This window comes from Triturus cristatus, chromosome 7 (genome assembly GCF_964204655.1).
Source record: "Triturus cristatus chromosome 7, aTriCri1.1, whole genome shotgun sequence".
NCBI lineage: Eukaryota > Metazoa > Chordata > Amphibia > Caudata > Salamandridae > Triturus > Triturus cristatus.
In genome coordinates, this window is record NC_140590.1 from 852231774 (window position 1) to 852251998 (window position 20225).

General features: G+C 41.4%; 1 long non-coding RNA gene across 7 annotated transcripts in view; it reads left to right on the top strand.

Annotated features, from left to right (window-relative positions):
• LOC146810698 (uncharacterized) overlaps positions 1-20225 on the top strand; it is a 330854-nt gene that overhangs the window by 137551 nt on the left and 173078 nt on the right. For 6 of the 7 annotated variants that reach the window (XR_014965722.1, XR_014965725.1, XR_014965719.1 and 3 more), the window contains one exon: positions 4292-4477. The exons of the other annotated variant lie outside the window; for it this stretch is intronic. This is a non-coding gene — a long non-coding RNA (uncharacterized LOC146810698). The remainder of the gene's footprint in view (positions 1-4291; positions 4478-20225) is intronic. 7 annotated transcript variants of the gene reach the window in all.

Sequence of the window (20225 nt, forward strand, 5' to 3'; positions counted from 1 at the left end):
GGAGACTGCCAGCCCTTCGCACATTGCCAGCAATCTTCTTGGTGTATCTTGCAGTGAGAAGCTACTTCCCTGCATGCACTGAAGACACAAAGTCCAGTTCGCCGAGTTGGCATTAATAGGCCAGCCTAACGCAGCTGCCTGCCAGGAAGAGGTACCTGTGCTCCTAAAGGTCAGATCTGTTCCCTCACAGAGTGTGAGGACACCAGGATCAATCAGAGTCGCACAGGACCAATATCCGGTGTACTGGACCCCTTGAGCAAATAGAGCCCATGAGAGTCCAGTACAGACTACCATTACTACCATTACATAAAGACCAAGCAGCTGGCGTGAGACGTCTGCACCTCAGAAACCCACTTCCAAAGTAGCCCAGCAGTCCTGATTTTTGCACCCTCAACCGGAAAGACCGACAACAGCGAGGCCCTTAGGACACACAGAGGCCAGCTGACCTGTTCACGCTGCACCCGAGCACCCCAGTCTGGGTGCCAATGAACTAGCTATGTCCTCTTACTTCCAGGACCCTTGTGACCTGAGCCCCCTGTTGGGAGCTCCCCAACTTGTCCACAAATCACCCTCTGCATCCTGTTTCTAGGTGCTCCCCCACCCCCTTCTTTACACCGGTGTAGCGCGGACAGCTACCAACCAGACCAGCATCTCTGCACTCGGACATCCCAGTGCTGCTGGTTGTACATTGGGCCTTGGCCCCCTACAACCCCATGTCCTGAAGGAGATCCCCAGAAACCGACCGTAAATAACTATGCAACATATGCCCATAGGAAAGCATTGCTGCAGAAAGTCTCACTGAATCGAACGATTTACTTGCCTGCAAAAATTCATAGTTAAAAAAATGCTTACTTGATAATGAAGTTCTTGATATCAGAATTTATATGAAAATCAAAGTTGTTTTTCTAAATTGGTCTCCAATTTATTCTTGAGTGTGTGTCTCATTTATTGCCTCTGAGCACAACAAATGCTTTGTACTACCCTCTGATAAGCCTAAACTGCTCTCTCACACTACCACAAAAGAGAACTTCTAGGGGCATATTATCAAGAACCACCAGGAAACTTCAACTATAGACCAGTTGTTCAGATTACAATTAATCTATTGGAAAACCATCATGTTGGAGGGTGGTTCCCTCTACCTAATTTTCGGGGATCTCAAATCAGCTTTTGATTTGGTAGACCGAGATCAGCTGTGGGACCTGCTGTTAGAGATGGGGGCTCCAGTTTATCTCTGTCTACAGATAAAACGCCTCCACGAAGGCAATTTCGCCAGAATTAGATTTGGAAAAAGAGGGGAACTCTCTGCTCCGATTCCTATAGAGAAGGGCATGAGACAAGGTTGCGTTCTCGCACCAACTCTCTTCTCCCTTTTTCTAAATAGGCTAATTGAAGATCTCTTATCAGTTAAGGATATAGACTCCCCTAAACTTGCCAATCGTAAAATCCCTGCTCTAATGTTTGCAGATGACACGCTGCTCCTATCTAAAACACCTATGGGGATGCAACGTGTCCTAGAGAAGTTTGGCTCGTTTTGTAACAAAAGGAATCTTGAGGTAAATATAAAGAAAATGAAGTATATGGTGTTTCATGCCAACTCCACAAATTGCCCACATCCCAAAATGAACGAAAGGCCTCTAGAGAGGGTCCCAGTCTTCGATTATTTAGGGCTTACCATAAGTGATAAAATGGACTGGGGCCCGCAGATCGCCAAGGCAAACTTAAAACTTACTCAAGTTAGTAGGGGGATTTTAAAAGTCCATAGGAGCTGTGCCGTAAGGGTTATTGGCCCCCCTGTAGAAATTTATAAAGTCCAAGCAAGGGGTGCCACCCTTTACGGAGCTGAATTATGGGGTCACTGCCAGACTAAATCCCTGGCACTGACCGAAAATAATTTTTTAAGGCAACTTTTGGGTCTCCCTCAAAGTACTCCTTTAGTCCCTCTAAGGATGGATCTGGGTATTCTCCCCATCACTGAAGTGATAGCCTCTCGCCCATTATTGTATTGGCGAAGGCTATGGAGTACCCCTGAGCTGGTTATATACAGAGAGGAACTAGAATCAGTTATGCACATCCGGGGGGCGGAAAAAATCCCTTGGCTGTCCTATATTCGGGAAACCTTTCGTCAAATTGGGAGGAGTGATTTGTGGTCTTCTCCCGAGGAATCTTGTCTTGACACCTCTAAACAGTCACTAACCTCCGCTTTAAAAGAATACCGACTGATGTGTACCAGTAGGGTGATAGAGACATCTAGTCTAACCTCTAGGTTTTTAGATGTTAAAATAGACTACAAATTGGAACCAGCTCTTGATCTCATTCAACCCTTTTTAGCCAAGAAACTCTTCCTTAAATTCCGACACGGGTCGCTCCCTCTCTATGCATTTACTAACGACTGGGCGGGGGCCAACAAACTATTATGTCCCGGGTGTAACGAGACAGATGACACTGAGACCCATGTGATCTTTTTTTATCCCGCATATAAGGCCGCTAGATCTAAATGGGTCTTTCAGCTCCGTAGGAATTTGGGAATTAGAAATTTTAGAGAGGTTTTTAGGCTACTGAAATATGATACACATCCGGTCATTGTTGCTGCTATATCCAAATTTCTTTTTGCGTGTGGTGTAAACGCAGATGCCTAGTGAAAAGTTAGGGCTGAGATTTGGGTGGTGGTATTTAAATCGATTTTGTTAGCGTGATTTTAAAATGTTATTACTGATGTTCAAATTTCAAATCATGTCTACCAGCTTATTTATATTGTTTTTTAAAAGGTATGGTGCAAGAGGATGATACTTTTCCTTATATGGTCAAAAACTGCTCCATCTAATATACCGCTCCTAGTCTAAAGACTCTAATGATCTAATATCTCTGTGGGAGTGAGAATTGTTTTTATTGTTATCTTCCTGTTAACAGGGTTTTAAATCTAAACAGCACCTTTACCTGGTATTTGTTTCTATCTTTTATTTTCTTCTTTTTAATCTTTAATAGTCAAATTTTTATTACGATGCTGTATTTTTAATCCTATCTTATTGTGCTTTTATGGCAGTAATTGCCGAAATATAGCTTTTGACTGACTGACTAATGAAGTTCTTGATATCAGAATTTATATGAAAATCAAAGTTATTTTTCTAAATTGGTCTCCAATTTATTCTTGAGTGTGTGTCTCATTTATTGCCTCTGAGCACAACAAATGCTTCGCACTACCCTCTGATAAGCCTAAACTGCTCTCTCACACTACCACAAAAGAGAACTTCTAGGGGCATATTATCAAGAACGGCTTTAAAATTATCGCCGTTTTAGCGGCAGGAAACTGCAGCTAAAGCAGTGATAATGGGCTTGATAATATGTCCTTGAGAATTCCAATAGTAGCCCAGGTTCACACCAGAACATGGGCTTCTATTGGAATTCTAAAGGGCATATTATCAAGCCCATTATCGCCGCTTTAGCAGCAGTTTTCTGCCGCTAAAGCGGCGATAAATTTAACGCCGTTCTTGATAATATGCCCCTTAGTGTTTTCATTTTTGCCTCTGTAAACCAATAAGGTTAGCCTAGACTCTTTACACAGTGTAACTCGTTTTGGTCCACTAGATAAAGAGCCAGCTTCCTACAGTCAGTGTTTGGCACACACGTGATTTCACATGCGCCATCTAGAGTTGAAAGTCATCTTCCTGGGTCTGAAATTTGTTTTTTCTGCATTCCTAGGAATAATGGACATCATTTTCACAGACATAACAAAGTGGGACGAAGAATCGCATACTTTTTCAACTACATGTTCACTTATAGGACTGGGGGGTTCAAAACATGGTTTTCCCCAAGGCTGGTCATTCATAATGGAAAGTCAACATTTAAGAGATAACCTGACCAGGTTACATCATGCTTGTCAGAAGTGGAAATTGTTCAGCTATAGCCACAGAGAGGGCATGCCAGTAGGACTACTTCATTTGCATACTGCGGGGGGGGGGAGGGGGGGAATGCACCTCCAGAGCAACCAGAAGGTATTTGCTTGAAATAGCAAGACAGCATTTTCTAACCTAATGAATACATTTTGAATAAGGTTGTGAAGACAGTAGTATGACTGGCTCCACACAGGGTGATAAAGGAATTTTCAATGCTCTCTAGCCCTCTTTTTGGTCTGCCAGGAGAATCTTGACAGGCCTGCAGCTCACACTGTATAAGATACTTCCACATTGCCTCTGTGCTTTGTTTCCAAATGCGATTTCTAATGACCATCACGATAACCAGCATATATGTATGTCTATACATATATTGTACTTGCCTTTCCTTGTCTTTCTAACAGGAAATCAAAGTAGTGCCGCCCAACTTCACCATATGTGGTGCACATGGTGACCTCTGAGCTGTATCGATCACTTGGCAATGTCCTGAGGGATGTGGATGCCAAATCCTTGATGCGCTCTGACTTTCTGCTAGTTTATGGCGATGTGGTCTCCAATATCAACATCTCCAAAGCTCTGGAGGCGCACAGGTAAAGACTTGTATCTTCTCGCAAGCTGGTAAAAAAAAGTCTGTATTTACAATGTGGACCGTGCCAAACCTTACAAACTCTTGCAACTGAACAATTTATTCAGTGTGTGGGTAAATCCTGCAACTCTTTTAATGTGAGGCTTGTTGCCACGGTTCCTCGAGTGAGACAGCTTGTACCATTTCTGAGATCAGGACTGCATGAAGCAACTTTTCTGGGGTGGGGCTGTGCACAGCCACAGCGTTTCCTAGAGCCAACGCTGTCATAGAACTGGACTGTGCACAGATTCTATTAGAGCAGAACAGCAAAAAGTCTGCCATAAAGCAGAACTGTGCTTGATATTTCTTAGTAGAGGGGAGTGCGTAGGCAAAATAAAACTAGTACATGTTCTTTAATTCAGAGGAAACGCAGTTGCAAAGCCATCATAATTTAGATTTGTTGTGTTTCCAAGTGTCAGGCTAGTAAAAATCTTACAAATGTATTTATTGTGATCCTGGAGCCATGTCACTTTGTGAAGTATGCCTAGTTGGCGAACAGGGGTAGAAACTGGTAAAATGCAACCATACCAGATCAGCTTTAGTTGATAGTGTGCTTTGTAGTGAGACTTCTCTTTAAGTAATAGTTTGGACATACAAAGCAGTTGTGCACAAAGTTTCTTTTTCCTACATCCCTGCTAGTCAGTAAGACCCAATTTTAGACAATAACATGTCTCAAACACAGCTTTTTAAAAAAAAAATGTATTAGCCTGCTTTGGTAAGCAGTATCAGTTTTCCCCATTTCGGTGAACAATGCTGCTTTTGAATAAGTCAGATAGTTCGAGCATGCAAGACTACATCTTGGTGTAAGATGTTTATGTATAGGGGACAGATAGCTACCGTTTCTTTAGTTAAGGACTCCATACATGCATTAAAAATGTCTTGGAAGAGAATATATTCAAGACAACAAGAGAGCCACTTCCCATCCCCAGTACGTAGTATTCAACCTGCAAAAAAATACCAGGAAACAAGATCTGTCCCGTGTGTAAGACTGGATATAAATGGCACAAAAGGAACGCCATTTTCTTTTATAACCAGGCAGTATGTAATGTCTTTATTACAAAATAGTGTAGGTCGGTTTTGCAGACATTTTCACTATAAGCATGGAAAGAGACCCAGGACCCAAAGGTGTTTTTACTGTATTCTTGGCAATTTTGCATCTTTGCTAATTGTTGTTTGTAGCATAAGGTGTTAGTCTTCTTGCTTAATTACTGTGATGATCCTTTTCAAGCATTGAGCTCTTCAAAGTATCACTGCACACAGGCGCAGAAAGGTTGCTACATCAAACCTTTTGGCTTTTTTTAGGTCTCGCCTAGCGTTGCTGCGCACATGCGCAGCTCGTTTGGCGAGATTTATTGCTAATGAGGAGTTTCAGTAGAGGGCTTGAAGCCCCGCCCCTCATTTCCATTGGCTGGCTTCACCGCTTATGGTAAACGGTGGCCTGCCATTGGAAATGAGCTTTCTGGGTTGCCTCCCTTTGGCTTTTTGGGACGGCCTCTCCGGACTGGATGGCTAGGTTTACGCCTGTCGTGAAGCACTTTCTTATCTTCACGAGGCGTGTTATATAAACAAGCCTTGATCCAGTCTGGATGGGCCGTCCCAAAAGGAGAAAGGCACAACGTGCTTTCACTTTGAAATTCCTTTGCGTGGTGACAGCTTGTTTATGCTTGAGGAGGAGGGGCTGTAGAAGTTTCATAATTTTCCGTCCCAAAAGGAGGCAGGCACAACGCGCTTTCACTTTGTAATTCCTTTGCGTGGCGACAGCTTGTTTATGCTTGAGGAGGAGGGGCTGTGGAAGTTGCATAGTTTTGTGAAGAAAAAAAGACACGTGAATTCTTTGGCGCCAGCGAAGCGCTCGTGGATTGGCCGGAAACGACCAGGAAACCCAGAGCTTATGGCTGAGCCCTTCTTCTGCGCCAGTCCGTGTTCGCCTCTGTGCAGCGGTGCTTGCGGGGTGGTTGCGAGGAGGGACCCGGGTGCAGTGGAGACGGAAGCGTCCCTTCTATTTGCCAGACTCCCAGTTCCTTCCTACTATGCACCCCACATGCAGTGTCCAGCCACACAGGAACCAGACTGGTCACACTGGGGTCACTGGAAAACACGCAGCCGAGCGCGTACTGGTCTGGTAAGAGGCACATTTTTCTCTGTTTTCTAGAAGTAGCGTAGCCGTGGGGTAACTCTGTGGGTGAATGCATCTGCTGCGGAAACCTATATGGACCAACAGGTCACAGCTTTGTATGTCGCAGGGCTGGCAGCTTTTTTCATCCTTCCAGGTCGATACTTTGAGGCCCGGCGAATGTGGTAACAGCACATCTGTTCACTGAGTTACAACTGTGCGTAACTATGACAGCAAGTGTAGTAAGTAAACAAGTGACTTCACCTGGCGTGCACTGGGTAAAGGGGGTGAGACGTGGGTCTGTGTGTGCCTTCTATGTCGGTTACTGTGTAAAATAGCAGGCTTCTTCTGAGCTTCACCTCATACGATGTCCGGCTTTAACTTTCGTTTATTTGCGCTGGTGTGCATCAGTATTCATGTTTCGCTTAGTTTCACCCCAAAGTGTGCGTTTTTGTATTCCAGGTTGCACTTTTTCCCGTAATTCCCTCTGAACTTTCAGGGCTTTCAATCGAAGTACAGAAGTGCTGGTACTAGGTATCCAGAGTACGCATACCAGCACTTTACTGAAGAGCTATGGCATGTCACTTAGGCCTTCTATAAACTAATACTGGAACTTCCCCCATGTAGTCCCAAAACTTGTAATAGTTTAAAAATGTACACCAAGTGGGATTATATCCCACATGCTTCAGCACTTCTCTGCAGGATCGACATGCATCTTGTAAGACCATGGCAAACTGTTTCTGCAAGTCTATCATGCTTACAATAGGATTATATGAACACTTTTCTGCAATACCACAATTTATATAATTAGTCTATAGCGGCCCTTTTCTGCAGGATTAGAATGACAAGAGAACAGCAGGGTATGAGAGTCGGGTAAGGGGACAGAGGGTGACAGAGGGCAGTAGGGAAAGACAGAATCAGACAGAGACAGATAGAGATAGAGACTAACAGAGACAGGGACAGATTGAGACAGATAGGTAGAGACAGGGACAGACAGATAGAGGCAGAGACAGACAGAGAGGCAAAGAGACAGACGGAGAGGGAGACGGAGAGGGAGGGCGACAGAGAGAGAGGGAGACGGAGAGAGAGAGCGAGACGGGGAGAGAGAGGGAGACGGGGAGAGGGAGGGAGACGGGGAGGGAGAGAGAGAGACAGAGAAGGAGGGAGACAGAGAGGGACGGAGACAGAGAGAGGGAGGGAGACGGAGGAGGGAGGGAGACGGAGGAGGGAGGGAGACGGAGGACGGACGGAGAGGGAGGGAGACGGAGGACGGAGGGAGACAGAGGACGGAGGGAGACGGAGAGAGATGGAGAGGGAAGGAGAGAGAGAGAGGGAGGGAGAGGGAGAGAGGGGGAGGGAGACAGAGAGGGAGGGAGACGGCTAGAAGGAGAGAGGGAGGTTGACGGAGGAGGGAGGGAGATGGAGGAGGGAGGGAGACGGAGGGAGAGGGAGAGAGACGGAGGAGAGAGGGAGACGGAGGACAGAGGGAGACGGAGGAGGGAGGGAGATGGAGGAGGGAGGGAGGGAGATAGAGAGAGGGAGAGAGAGAGATATGCGTATGCCGGGTATGGTGGCTCAATGGACGAAGGCGTCCGCTGCAGGGACCTGTGTTCCACCTCATGGTCACAGGTTTTTTTTGTTGCTCTAGCCCCGCCCCCTCCCCCAATGACCCCGCCCCCAAGGTGCGGCCCTCGGCCACAAACCACACTGTAAATTTGGCCCCCAAGAGAAAGTTTGTGAGTACCCCTGATCTAGTAGAAGCACTCAGCGCAAGACTGTCATGATTACAATAGGAGTCTATCAGCACTTCTCTGCAGGATCTACATGCACTTCATAAGACCATATCAGCACTTCTCTGCAAAGGTGTCATGCTTATAATAGGAGTGTTGTAGCACTTTCCCGCAAGGCCACCATGTGTATAATCAGGCTAAAGCAGTACATCTCTGCAGAATCAATATGCATCCTATAGGAGCATATCAGCACTTTCATGCAAGGCTTCCATGGTTACAAAAAGAGCGTATCGGCAAGGTTAGCATACATATATATATCCCAAAGAAAACGCGCTTCTTCAGCAATGCAATATGGGCCACACCGACAGTGCTTGACAAGATTCTTTATTCGAAGAACAACAGGCATGACGCGTTTCGAGTTTTACGACTCTTAATCATATGCCGCTTGCTGTGATCTCAGTGGGTTTGTTTGATTTCAAATATAAAGTAACTCATGAGACATTGAGAAAGGACAACCGTCAATGCTTCCAGTTTTAAAGGGGCAGTTAGTTATCATTTTTTTGTTCATAATTATCACCATTTTTCAATAATGCAGCGAAGTACAAATATATATATATATATATTCACTGAAAAAACCATAGGTTTCATGCATGTTATAGTTAGGAATTGGCATTTAAAAAACCTTTGAAATTCACTAAAAAAAACATAGGTTTCAGGGGCGTTATAGTTAGCTGGACAATTCCCTCGTACAAAACCCTAGAAATTCCCCCGTTATAGTTAGTTCAGCTAACTATAACTCGCGCCCCCGCAATGCACTGCTGATGACATCACATATTACATCACTTATGACATGGTCAGTGACATCACTGATGACATCACTCATGACATCTCAAATGACATCACTGATGACATCACTGATGACGTCATCCAGTGACTGTGTGTTTCTGTAAAGTTTAAATATGTTTTATATATTTATAGTGAAAGGCCTATGGAAGAATGAGTGGGTGTATAAGTGTGTGAATGGGTGATTTTCTAGGTGCGTAACTGACTCTATAAGTGAGTCATTAAATGTATCTTACTGCAGACTAGTGACTAAACTGTGTGAATGTCTGTATGTGTCTGTGTGTTGGTGTATAAGTGGCTGCATGGTTTTGTGAATAGCTATATGAGTGTCTATATGGGTTATTGATTGGTTGTCTGAGTATCTGTATGGGTGCCTGAGTGTTTGTGTGGGTAGGGTGTGTGTGACTCTGTGCATAGATGTGTGAGTGGGTGATTCAGTGGGTGCATGGTTTTAAGAGTGCATCTGTGATGGCCTGTATGGTTGGGTGACTGTATGTAAGGGTGTGTTAGTGATTGAATGTATATCTCAGTTGTACATGAGTCAGGAACTACATATGTGAAACGCACTGTATATGTGTGTAAGAGTATATAACTATCTATATGTGAGACTGTGTGATTTTGGGAGTGGTTGTATGGATGAGTGTGTGCTTGTATCAGTAATTGTATAAGAGTGTCAGAATTTGTTAGTATTTTTATGAGTAAGTGAACTTGAGTGTGTTTAACTGTATAGGTGAGTAAATTGGACTCTGATTAATTATTTGCACGACTGACTAGATGTGTCAGTACCTCAATGGATGATTGGCGGTGTGTGAGTGTCTATATAGGTGTATAAATGCATATGATAGTCCTGTACAGAGTGACTGTAAGTATGAGTGACTGTACAGGTGAGTGAGTGGAGATGTATGTAGACCTAAGAGTCAATGAGTGGGTGTGTAGTTATTTGTATTGGAGTATCTATGGTTTTCAAAATGGCCGTCTGAAATTTTGAGTCGGTGTATCAAAGGTTATATTAGGGTGTGAGAAGATGCACTAATTTATCACATGGATGACGTCATCAGTGATGTCATCAGTGATGTCATTTGAGATCTCATCGGTGATGTCGCTGACCATGTCATGAGTGATGTAATATGTGACATCATCAGCAGTGCATTGCGGGGGTGCGAGTTATAGTTAGCTGAACTAACTATAACAGGGGAATTTCTAGGGTTTTGTATGAGGGAAATGTCCAGCTAACTATAATGCCCCTGAAACCTATGTTTTTTTTAGTGAATTTCTAAGGTTTTTTAAATGCCAATTCCTAACTATAACGCCCCTGAAACCTTTGTCTTTTTCAGTGAATTTCAAAGGTTTTTTAAATGCCAATTCCTAACTATAACGTGCATGAAACCTATAGTTTTTTCAGTGAATTTCAAAGGTTTTTTAAATGCTAATTCCTATCTATAACTTATCTCTAAAGATATCATGTTTAATGATTTTCATTGGATTTCTATATTTTTCAAATTCAGTGTGTCAATTTCATTAATTATGTTTTTTTGAAATTCTTTTTTATCACCATTTTTAAAAAAAATTTTTTAATTAATTCATTTAAAAATTAAAAAATATTATTTGTTTTTATTGGGTTTTTCAAACATATTATTTTATATTTTAAAAAATATTTCTTTAACTATATGTTCAAAACGTTATTTTATATATTTTTTTCCATTTTTTTGGATCCGCGCACCCCATGCGCACCGTTCTCAATCCCTACGTGTTAGCATCCGCGCATGGTATGCGTTGGGTACGTGTTTAGTGCGCGATCGCAATGCGACAGGTACGCGACTCCCAGCCTATACGCGACACGTTCGATGTACGTAACGCGATGTTTACGCGCTTCCGCGATGCGTCATCTGCGTCTATGACGCGGTAGGTGCGCGGATCATGCAAAATATTTAACATTTAAAAAAACATATATATATGTATTTTATGTGAATATTAATTGAAGACAAACTCTAAACTAGTCTTAAAACTAATATATTTTCACATCTAATCCTATAATTTTTTTTAATTCAATTTTGCGGATGCACGCTGGGTGCGTGCTGAGTATGCGCAGGGTGCACGGATCCCATGTGACCTGCAAAAAAAGAGATTTGATTGGTTCATTACACTTCCTGTTCTAACTATTGAAAGACCCCACCCAATTCAATCATTCTTCTTTGACCTTCTTTGGAGGAGCATCTCTTTGCAGAGGAGAATAATTTTTAGACTAAGTTTACACTTAGCTCTAACTTTTTTCAACTAAAAATGGCTTCAGGGCAGCAGGCATCACCTGCATCTCCTCATACATCTGAGGATGAATTTTTGGAGGAGGCACCACGCAAAGAACGTTTTTCTTCAGTGGTGTGGAAACTTTTTACTTTTCGCGAGGGGCAGAATAAGACCAATGCCACCTTGGTCACATGCAAGATTTGCAAAAGAGTGCTGTCGCGAGGGGATCCTAACAAGAAATACTTGTGCGGCACGGCTAGTATGATGAAGCACCTAAGGACCCTTCATCCAAACAATCTTGCACGAGAAGAGTGCAAACGGATGAGAAACACTCCTGCGCCTTCCACATCATCGCAGCCGAGCACTTCAAGAGAGCATCCATCAGCCCAAAACTTGGACATACGTCCTCAATTTCAATATTTAAAAGTGCTCTGCACTAAGTGCAATGCGACTTTGTGCTACGGTGAGCAGTCGATCGATCTGATCTGCCGCCGGCAAGAAAGTCACATTTGCTGTTTTTTTTTTTTTTATTGTTCCCTGAAGTTCATTGTTTGGTTCCTCCTGTTTTGTTTTTTGGGGTTTTTTTCTCCAAAAAATCCAAAAAAATCACAAAATTGATGGAAAAAAAAAAAAAAAAAAGAAGAAAAAAAAATAAAGTTCTTGTAAGAACTAACTTTCCTGGTTTAAAAAAGAGCTAAATTTCTTTGTTAGTGTGTGAAAGTTTAGATGAACGTATGTGTAGTATGTAATTGACTGAAGGAATGCATTAGTAGCGTATGGTGAATGTATACGTGCAGAAGTATGAGGAAGTGCTGCAGCATCACACAGTAACCTCTTTAACTGCAGTGTGCTGTAGTACATCCAAAGCACAGGGATGCAACATATGTACATAAATATGTTGCAAATCTATGCTTCTCTCTGCACGGCTGCTTAAACTGAAGCCATGTGGTGACACAGGCACCCTTGCACCATAGTGCAAGGATATCTGTGTCATGTGCTGTTTGTTTTTGTGCAGGAAGACATACCTTCCTGCACAAAAACAATCAGTAAAGGCATTTTTCTCCTTCAATGTATGCTGAGCATTGTAGCATGCATTGAAGATATAAAAATGTGAAGAAATGAAAACAATTCTCCTTGTTGTGCTTTCCTACACCAATTTTAGAATGGTGCAGCATTCACACACATATTGAGATTCATGATTTATGATAAATCTAGACATGTGTCTTGTTCTATGAGTATTCAGTGCAATCATGCACAACAACACTTATAGAACACCCTTTCAACGCAAACTGGTGTGCATAATGAGGTTGTATTTACATGGAGTATAAAAAGTGCACAGAGTGCCTTTTCCTCTCTTTGTAAATATGAAAGAGTGTCTTGCGCAATAACTATGTTACAAAAAGTGACATATTTCCAGTTTTAAAATTCCTTGCGAATGATAGAAGGTAAGCACAGAGTTTTGTCTGCAAAGATGTTCAAAGAAGAATGATTGAAATGATTGCGGTCCTTCAATAGCTACAATGAGAAATATTATGAACCCCTCAAATCTCTTTTTTTGCAGGTCACATGATATCTGATTATGGTCAGATTTCAAAACTACATAGGTATAAACAGAGTGTTTTTACAAACGTGTTTCAACTTTGTAGCTTCTTGCAGACCTCCTCATTCTGCATATTGAGACTTAGTTAAACTTACCTTCACAGTAATAGCAATAAAAAATGGTATACATTTTTTTCAGATTTTCATTGCAATCTAAATTCATACAAATTGCTTATTTTAAAATGTGGATCTGTGAAAGAAAAGAAGAAAAAAAATTATAACATGTAATAATACATTTTTTACAACACAGCATAATTTCCACAAAGTAATTTGTTTGACTTTTTTGCTGTTCTCAGAATATATTGAATTTCACTAAAAATAGTGATTTCAATCGTACTCATCACTTAACAGCGGGCAAAAAAAAAACAATCAGAAAGATTGTTAAAAAAAAAACATGCTAGTCTCAGCAAAATACCACAAGATACAAATCACATATATATATAAAATGCTTACGGCTAACAACATTTTATAAGTTCAACTTACAAAAACTGTAAATGTTGCCGCTTTGAAATATTCACCGAATCTGAGGATACATTTTTGGAGAAGGCACCACGCCCACAACGCTTTTCTCCAGTGGTGTGGAAATGTTTTACTTTTCCCGAGGGGCAAACAAAGACCAATACCACCTTGGTCACGTACAAGATTTGCAAAAGAGTTCTGTCGCGAGGGGATCCTATCAAGAAATACTCGTACGGCACGGCAAGTATGATGAAACACCTAAGGACCCTTCATCCGAACAATCTTGCACGAGAAAAGTGCAAACGGATGAGAAACACTCCTGCTCCTGCGCCCTTCTGAGTTTCTTTTCTTTTTCTTTTTTTTTCTGGCATGATTTCTCTATTTTTACGTTGAAAAACAGTATCTGTAAAAAAGAATCACAAATAAATGTATATTAATAACTTTCAAATTTATACTATTCCATTACTGTACAAACACATTTTATATAAAAACTGACTAAGAAACTATAGCCCTGAACCACAAGTGTGACGATGGTTAAAACACTACATGCATAGTGCATACTACTTCGAAGCAGTTCATGCCCTAAAGCCTACCTCACTAAAAGACTACATGCTAACTGACTGGATGATTACAGTACTATAAGGAGACACACTGGGTGAGTGACAGGGTGTTTGCTAGAAGTGTATGAATACTGATTGGGGAATTGAAGGTGTGACAGACAACTGTGTAGGTGATTAGAGGACTGCATCCATAGTGAATAGGCATTTCAAGCAGTCTATGTGCTAAGGCCTGGCTCACTGCATGAGTACTTGGGTACTGACGGAATGATTAGAGTACAGCAAGGAGAGTGCCTGGGTGAATTTATAAGTGGTTGGCTTTTGGCGCAGTGAATGGATTATTACTTGGTACTGAATGGGTCACTAGAGGAGTGCAAAGGGAGTGACAGGATGTTTGCTGGACTGTATGGATACTAACTAGGGAATTGAAGGTGTGAAAGACAAGTGTATAGTATGTTAGAAGACTGCATGCATACTGCATAGACATTTGAAGCAGTCTATGTGGTAATGTATGGTTCACAACATGAGTACTTGGAAACTAACTACATCATCAGACTACTGCTAGGACAGTGCCTGGGTAAAACTTTTAAATTTTCAGTTCTGGCACAGTGAAGAGAATAGTACATGGTACTGCACTTTAGTGTGAAACCCTGACTCATTTAATCAATCCATAAGCAAAGAATAGCTTCTAAAGCTACTAAAACTTTACAACATGACCGGTTTTAAAACAGTTATCTGTCAGCAAATACACAATGTTACCAAATGCTTCTATCACAATCCTTACCCAAATGCACACAGACTCACAGTGTGATTTTAGACAAGCAACACTATCCTAGGAGTTTACCAAAACTCATTCACTAGTCTAGAAGAGGTAAGGGTACTGCACACAATCTACATATTTAGGTACAGCACATTAGTGTCAAAGCATGACTCATTTAATCAACGCATAAGCAAAGACTGGCATCTAATGCTACTAAAACTTGACAACATGACAGGTTTTAAAAGAGTGATCTGCCAGAAAATACACGATGTTACCAAATGCTTCTCTCACAGTGGTTCCCAAATACACACAGACTCACAGTGTGATTCCAATTTCTAGACAACAACCACTATACCCAGGAGTTTACCAAAAGTCATTCACTACTGTGGAAGTGGTAAGGGAACTGCACACAATCTACATATTTCAGGACTGCACTTTTGTGTCAAAGAATAACTCATTTAATCAACGCATAAGCAAAGACTGGCTTCTAATGCTACTAAAACTTGACAGCATGACAGGTTTTAAAAAAGTTATCTGTCAGAAAATACACGAGGTTACCAAATGCTTCTCTAACAGTGGTTCCCAAATGCACACAGACTCAGTGTGATTCTAGACAAGCGCCACTATCCCTAGGAGTTTACCAAAACTCATTCACTACTGTGGAAGTGGTAAGGGAACTGCACACAATCTACATATTTCAGGACTGCACTTTTGTGTCAAAGCCTGACTCATTTAATCAAAGCATAAGCAAAAACTGCCTTCTAATGCTACTAAAACTTGACAACAAGACAGGTTTTAAAACAGTTATCTGTCAGCAAATACATGATGTTACCAAATACTTCTCTCACAGTGGTTCCCAAATGCACACAGACTCAGTGTGATTCTAGACAAGCAACACTATCCCTAGCAGCTTACAAAAACTCATTCACTACTATGCAAGGGGTAAGGAGACTACACACAATCTACATATTAAAGTACAGCACATTAGTGTCAAAGCATGACTTATTTTATCAATGCATAAGCAAAGATTGGCTTCTAATGCTACTAAAACTTGACAACATGACAGGTTTTAAAACAGTTATCTGTCAGCAAATACACAATGTTACCAAATGCTTCTCTTACAATGGTTCCCAAATGCACACATACTCACTGTGTGATTCTAGACAAACAACACTATCCCTTGCACTATACCAAAACACATTTCTTCATCTAGAAGGAGTACTACATTTTAGTATAGAAACATAACTCAATTCACAAATTCATAAACAATGACTGGTTTCTAATTCTACCAAAATATAAAAACAGCACAGTTATCTGTCTGCAAACACATGAAAAACACAAATGCTTATCACAGAATGGTTTCTACATGCACACACACTGTCAATAAGATTGTAGAGAAAAAAAGTACTCCCTACACTTTAGCAGGAGAAATACATTAGTCTGATTAAAATCAAAATAGTCTACATACATCCCGTCACAATTAAATAACTCACTTTTCAAGTTGTTTTGTAGATTAAGAAGTATATCAGTCACACACCAGATATCAGTCACACACCAGATTTTCTTATACAGAATCTCTGCACTGTGCACCTCTCAGCAAAAACAAAGAATGGCAAAGTTTCCCTTTCATTTTCCACACATATACATGTAAACATCAAATCACAATCTTTCACTCATAAATTCAAAAGCAAACACACATTTCTATTGGTTAAACATTTCAACCCTTTCCAAATGAAATATATTTCAACCCTTGCCCCAATCTGCCTTCTGCCTGTTACCATAGAAACAGGTCATGGAACAATGTACTGAGCACACAGGTCACAAGTTCAGCACACAATGTTGCTAAACAAGACAGCAAGTGTGCTTGACTTTTCAACATATCAGCTTATCATATATAATGTTCCTTACAATCAGTTTTTGTTAACCAATAAGAATCATGCGTTTAAAAAACAGAAATATACACCCTACCTTTCAGTGTAGAAAGTTGTCATACAACCAATGATTTCTTGTCTTTTTTCAATTTTGTTTTCCTTGGATCCGCGCACCCAATGCAAGAGGATCCGTGCACCAAACGAGATAGGATGCGCGCACAAAAAAAGGGGGCCCAAGGGGGTCCTTCTGGGACCCCCTACGCACCTCTAGAGGGTCAGAGTATTTCCACTCTGCCCCCTTTATATGTTTTACACACTTATTCCCGTTGCTTCTTCAGCCTCGCTTCTACCGAGGCAGAAAATGGCCGCCAACAGTTCCTGGTTTCGAATGTAGACAGACACTCAACAGCCAATTAGCATTCAGCGTGCGATCGGGAGGGTGCGCGCTCAGTTCGGGGAGGGTGCGCTCAGGGTGCGCATAGGGTGCGTGGATCCTCCCCGGCCATAGATATATATGTACTTTTAACTCTAATTTTCTCAGGAACTACTGAACAGATTCACACCATTTATGCAAAAGGCACAAGTCTGAACTGAGGACTACCTCTTTGCCACATTTGGTGTCATTCCGTTCAGCGGTTCGGGCTGTAGCTGCGACAACAGATCCTATAGGAAATTGCATGGGGAAAACACGTTTTGGGACCCTCCTTTTTTCTCGGCCGCCGCTTGACGAAACACCACGAAACTATCAGGGTAGGAGCAGAGCAGAGCTGGCCAAAAGTTTGGAAAATTTTGCAAAGATTCGTCAACCGGCGCCAAAGTAATTTCCAATAGAATGTTGCGGATTTCCTATGAAAAATAGGTCCTAACTATAACTATCTACTGGCGACCGCCAGTAGATTATATATATATATATATATATATATATATATATATAAGCAAAATCGCATATATGAAACGATATCTGAAACTGTCTTGCAGCGATTTAGTATCGCAAAGAACTTGAAAATGAATTTACAAAGTAATAGTATACAGAATTGTCATCATGCTAATATGGAAATGTAAACTCGTTTAGCTGAGGTATGTAGAAAGGGCATGGCCGATCCACGGCGAAATTGAATCAATTGCACAAAAGTTAGGATATAGAGAAAAAGTCTCCCTTTTTTTGAATATGTGTGCCATGGCCGATCTACGGCGACAGGTAATGCTGGGATAAAGAGAGAAGAAAAAAACGTTATTAATGTATGTGCTATGGCCGATCCACGGCGAAATGCTTATATGTTTAAATGTTTATGTGTTCATATATTAGAGAACATAGCAATTCACACATTGCAAGATGGCGCTTACTTTGGAGCAATTGGATAAGTCCTTTCTCTAACCTGTGAATGCGAGTTAAAAACATGGCGTTTCCGATGTGCCAGTGACATCGAAGAAGGCATTCTGCCGAAACGCGTCTGTTGCTGGCTTGTTGCTGGTCATTTGGCCATTCTGAAATAAAGTGTGCTGAAAACGCCCCGTGAGTGCGACATTCCTTTGAGAAAAAAGAGGAACCGAGCGAGAGATTTTTTGCGGATTCCACACCCGTAAAGTCTGCACCTGCCTGCGAGTGCCCCGCTTTGAGTGTGGGATTCAGAGCTGATATATATATATATATAGACAAAGCTTGCTCTCTCAACTTCCAGCCGGCGATAAGAGAGATCCGGACTCCAATTATGGGTGGCAAAAAAGTTTTTATTCTTTGCACAAAGCAGTTATGACGCGTTTCGGACAACACAGCGTCCTTGATATAGATATAATCAGACTATAGCAGCAGAGAACTATTCTGTGCTCCTATTCGTGAATGACAGCCCTGCAGAGAAATATTCTGTGCTGAATCCATAATGTCCGTGGAGATTAGTGCTGATATACTACTGCTATAGCAATGCTAGGCCTGCATAGCCATTCTCTAATACTCCTATTATATGCAAGGCAGCCCTGCAGAAATGTCCTGCTGAGCTCCAATTGTATACATGTCAGCTCTGTAGAGAAGGGCTGATACACTTTTTTTATCCATATGTATATTCGTAGTAAGGTGCTGCTTATTATATGGCAGCTCTGTAAAGATGTTCTTATTTGCCTAATAACGCTTAGAAACCATTCAATGACGGCTAGGCTAGTCTTAATGCTTTTCAGCCCACCTGATAACAAGCATTAAAAATGCAATTGGTCTTGCCTTTCATTAAGTTAAAGCCATTTGCTTTGCTATACAATACCATTAGCAAAGCAAATATCTTTAACTTAATCAAAGGCGAGCCCTATTGCATTTTCAATGCTTGTTTCTAAAGGGTCACGCCATCATGCCATTGAGTGTGCTGGATTTTGGATTATTGTTCTTTCATTCAAAATTTGGAAATGTTCCTCTTGTTTTTTAAGACTCGTCGTAAGGTGGACAAGATAATTTCAATAATGACTATGATATTTAAGGAGGCTTCACCAGGTCACCGCACCAGGTGCCAGGAGGATGATGTCATCACTGCCATGGACAGCGATACCTGCCGTGTGCTGCACTACCAAAAAACGCTTTGGCTTCCCCTTGGTCAGTACTAAAGACAGAAGTGTAGAGCTGTAGTGAAAAGATTCAGAGTCACAGGTGCAGAAGGGGCAGTTACGTAGGTTGGGATCTTGGCGAAGCCCACGCTTGCAATAAGTTTTAAAACCCAAAAGTTAGAGACCCAGTTCTGTAGTTTGAAAATTTGTAATGACCTTTCAAAGTTATCTGAATTGTGTATTAGTACATATAACAGTCATTTGATGAATTTGGCACTGCACCATACACTGTGCTCTCAGTGTAATGAGTTTTAAAATGTAACGTAAAGCAATCATTTTAGTAGGCTGTTTTTCTTTATCTTTTAACTTTATGGCTGGTATTTATAAAGCACAGACCTAGTCCCCAAATGTAGCTGGCCCAGTACATATCAACAAGATACTCATCCCACATGTGGTAGCAATGCAAGTATTTTTACAATGAAAGTTGATACCAGTGTATTCATGAAATGCTGAGGACTTAAAATTTCAGCTATAAGAAGGACATTTTGTGAAAGAGATAATACCTAAGACAGTGCTAATTTTTATTATAAGTCTCTTGAATAGTTTGTGTAAAAACAGAAGTCCAAGTTCATAATTCACAGTACAGTAGTGCTTCAATACAACACTGCAGGGGAGGAGGATGGGGAGGCACGGCTGACGGGACATGATTTTACTGTCCTCTGTCTAGTTCAAATCCTGCATGTAATTGCTTTAGTCCACCATCCACACTACATGATTTCTGTTGCGATAGGGACAGCTCTTACAGAAGAGGAGTTGTACACAGACGAGTGACTGACAACTACTTTATTTTTGATGCATTAGGCCTTTTAAGAGGTGTCCTGCGGGGATATAACTATGTCAGATAACCTAATATGTATGGGAGTGTGGTGAAAACATGACTTTTGGGCAGTAGTCATTTTTACTTCACACTTTAGCAATCCTTATTTCCAGTTTTAAGACATATTGATCATTATT